Source organism: Cupressus sempervirens, chromosome 4 (assembly GCF_028749045.1).
Source record: "Cupressus sempervirens isolate cs-2001-9-10 chromosome 4, ASM2874904v1, whole genome shotgun sequence".
Lineage (NCBI taxonomy): Eukaryota > Viridiplantae > Streptophyta > Pinopsida > Cupressales > Cupressaceae > Cupressus > Cupressus sempervirens.
The window spans coordinates 499,263,576-499,267,716 of NC_143121.1; positions in this window are offsets into that span (position 1 = coordinate 499,263,576).

Sequence of the window (4,141 nt, forward strand, 5' to 3'; positions counted from 1 at the left end):
AAGGTTTAGGAAGGTTGATTAAAAGGAATGTTGTAGGAGGCTTTATTCAGGGCTGGCAATGGGGAGGAGGTATCCCTGTTCAGTCTCACCTACAGTTTGTGGATGATACAGCTTTGATGGGTCTGGCTAGTATTAGGGAGGCCTCTAACATGCACAGAGTGTTGGATGTCTACCTTGCTGCTTTCGATCAGTTAATTAATGAGGGCAAGTCTTCAATTTTTTTCTTCAACACTCTGCCTTCAATTCAACAAAGAATTTCCCATATACTCAAGTTCCAAATTGGAAGTCTTCCTTTGCTTTACCTTGGGATCCCCATCTCTACTGGCAGGTAATCTAGGGATTCCTGGCAGGTTATTCTGGATAAGTTCAATGTCAAAGTGAACCACTGGACTCATCACTGGCTGTCCTTTGCTGGTCGAGTCCAGTTACTTCAATCTGTGGTGCAGCCTCTTCCTCTTTACAGGTGTTTGATTCAGGTGGCGCCGGTGAGCTTTGTTGAGAGCCTTGATTCCTTAGCTAGACAGTTTTTATGGGCTGGTAATTTTTCATCAACTAAGTGGAGCCTTATTAAGTGGGAGACTGTTTGTAGTCCTAAAAGATTTGGTGGTCTTGGATTACGACAATCATTGCTTTCTGGTACTGCTTTGGCAGCTTAATTGTATTGGCGATGGTGTGTGGAATAGGATCGGGTGTGGGCTAGGATCTTGTCTCACAAGTACTTTTTTGGGATCCCCTAGTGAGATATCCCTCGATATAGCTTGGTAGGGAAAGGCTCGATGATTTGGAATACTCTCAAGAAGGGGGCTGCGCTTATTAAGGGCGGTCTCTTCTGGATTTGTAAGAGTGGGACAAAGGCACAGTTCTAGCATGATTCTTGGGATGGCTACCCCCCCATAGTTTCCCAATATCCTCACCTGAGTATATTGGCACAGAGGTTTTGCGAAGCTGGTTGGACTAGGGTGTGTGACTTTAAGTCATTTTTCCTTCAAGGGCAGGTGGTGGAAGCAAGCTGGAAGACTTCAAGGGAGTGGCCTATTTTTGGGTTGGAGGTTGAGTGTGTTGAGCTTCATAACATTCTTTCGGGTCGTAGTTGTAGCACCCTTATGGATAGTGATGTGTTGGCCTTGTCCCCTAATCCCAAAGGTACATACACTGTGTCTTCTAGTTATTAGGTGCTGCTCTCCCAGCAATTTGCTAGGGGGGAAGTCCATTGGTAGAAGAAAGTCTGGAATAATTTTTCTTGGCCAAAATGTAATTGCTTTTCTTGGACTTTGGCTTGGAATAGATGCTTGACCTGGGACAATATTCAGAAGAGGGGTTTTGCTGGCCCTTCAAGGTGTGTTCTATGTGGTGGGGGGGAGGAAGATTCTCCACACTTATTCTTTAGTTGCCCATTCACACTGCAATTATGGCACTTCTAGTGGGATGTCTGGAAGAGTCAGTGCTTTCATGCATCCTCCCTGGTTGAGCTTTGGATGAGATTAGGAAGGCCCCCTTCCTCGGCTCCCTTCTTGTAAGATGTTTGGTATGCTGGCCCTATCTTTTTGCTATGGCAAGTTTGGTTGGAAAGGAATCGTAGAATCTTTCGGGGTGAACAATTGGAGATTCAACAGGTCTGGACTAGAATTATGGGAATGGTACAGGAAACTGTGTTAGCTAAGAGTGAGATTATTTTGCTGCAGGAGAAAGGTGATGCGGAGATAGTTAATAGGTTTGGTATACAGGGGATATCTCCAGCCTTAACTTGCGTCAGGAGAAGTAGGCGTGTGAAACATAGAGTTCAAAGGATTGGGAAATGGCTCCCCCCTCCTACTAGCTTTTTGAAAATTAACACGGATGGTTCTTCTAGGGGTAATCCTGGTCCGACTGGGATCGATGGGATTGGTAGGGATTCTTCTGGATCTGTGGTCTTTATCTTCTCGGCTAATGAGGGCGTGCAGACTGTTAATAGGATGGAAGGCTTGGCTATCCTATATGCTTTGAAGCGAGCTTATGTGCTAGGGTGGCGGAAGGTGATTTGTGAAGCTAACTCTCAAGTACTGGTCAATTTGCTCCTTTAGAGGAAGATGTCTAAAGTTAGTTGGCAACTATCTATGTTAGTGCAACAGATATTACAGTTTAGCTCTGTAATGGATTCGGTGTCTTTTACCCATATTCCAAGGGAATGGAATAGGGTAGCTGATTGTCTGGCTAAATGGGCGTCAGAAGATATTGATGGCCGGAGGATTGATGAGTGGGAGCAGTTTCCCTACGAGCTATGTCAGGATTTGGAGAGGATTCTTGTTGAAGATAGAAGTGGTGTTGGGGAATGAAATTCTCATTCTTGTTCTTTCTGTAATCTCTAGTAGTTCCTGGGGCTTTGGCCCTTTGTTGTTTTGTACTCAGCTGTTCTAAGTTTCAATAAAGTTTTTACCCCTATTTTTTCAAAAAAAAAATTAAAAATGCTCGAGATATGAACTTTACTTATCATTTAGAGGATGTGACTCTCTTGATCAATTAATTGTTGGTGTAATTGATAATTGATTCTCATCTCCTCTTGAAACCTATAAAATGATTGATGTAGGTTGACATGAAGACAAATGTAATACCCACTTCTTTGCTACCATTTTAGTTCATGATGCTTGTGTATGCATAAATCTTCAATATATGTAGTTATTCTTAAATCATACAAACATTATAGGGGTTATACATAACATAAATTCAAAGCATGGATGAAACTAAAAATACTAAAACTCCTCAAAATATCCTATAGAGCCTAAGCAAGTGCAAATATAAAGGATTGTTTGGTTTTCTCTTTTTTTGAATATGTGGGTGTACTCTATCTCAAGACACAAATATGAAATCCCAAGTGATCTTTTATTTAACTCATGAATGAAAATGCAATGCAAAGATATGAATGATGGAATAATTCAAGGACTAGTATGGGGAACTAGTCTCAAGCTTACAATAATGGATATGACAAAGATTCAAGCTATGAGAAACAATGTATATAGATATGAAAAGATAATGATGATTTATTTTTACCAATATGATAATGTGATCCAAGAAGTAAACTAAGAACAAGGTTTTTTATTCAAACTGCTAAAATACTTAAGAAATTCTAGAGAAAAACTAGCATTATAATAATTCAATTCTACTTAATTTTTTTGCTCTTAAGAATGTATCTATTTATAATTTTTTGGATAAAAATTGGAGGTTTGTATGAGGTGAAATCTATGTGGCATCCACATAGGAGCCACATGGGAGACATGTGTGCTAGATGGGATGGCCATAAAAAAGTCAACAAAGAGAATTTAAGCTTTGAAGGACCCAAGGTTACTCAAAATTGGAGAAAGGAGTGGAGGACAAAAGTGTAAGTTGAGGGAGTTAGAGAATTTAAAGAAGTTGGGTGTCTTTCTTGGAAAGGGTTGTTCACACATATTGAGCAACTCATTAGTACTAATTTGAGTTATGGAATCACTTTTTTAAGTGAGTTTAGTGGAGTGACTTACAAAAAAGGTATGTTTAGCAACTGAAGTCATAGGAGTAGGGTAGGTTTCTAGGTTGGCATTAGGATTATATTTAAATTAGATATGAATTAATCAAGACTTAGAAGATTTTAGAATGTGTAGGATATAAATAAATATGAGTTTATTTGAAAGGGATTTCATGAGGGGGAAAGTATTAGATTAAATTTAATACATTATAGGGGGATGTATTTAAATTAAATTTAAATACCTTAGGAAATTAACTTGATTCGATTAAACAAATAAATAAATATAACAAAGATAATTAATTAATCAAAAAATACTATAATGCTATAAGAAATATAAATACAAATTAATTTAATTAATGAGGATGAATTTGGACGTATACAATACCAAACTTTGTTATACCACTTTTAATGTGTGTGTCTTCTTCGTGTCTAATTTCGTGCGATTGTCAATTATCTTCGTCTTTGAGATTTAGGAAACCAAATTCTATTTTGGAAATTTTGTGGAATAGCTGATTAGAGTTTCAACCTTGAGGGTTTGAATTTGCATGCATGATTCTCATATATTTGTCAAGAAAAGGCATCCAAATGTTTTGGTATTTAAAACAAAAAAAGGTCTTAGGGTGTTAAGAGTTTTATATGCCTTAGGTTCTTCCAAATTTGGTCTCC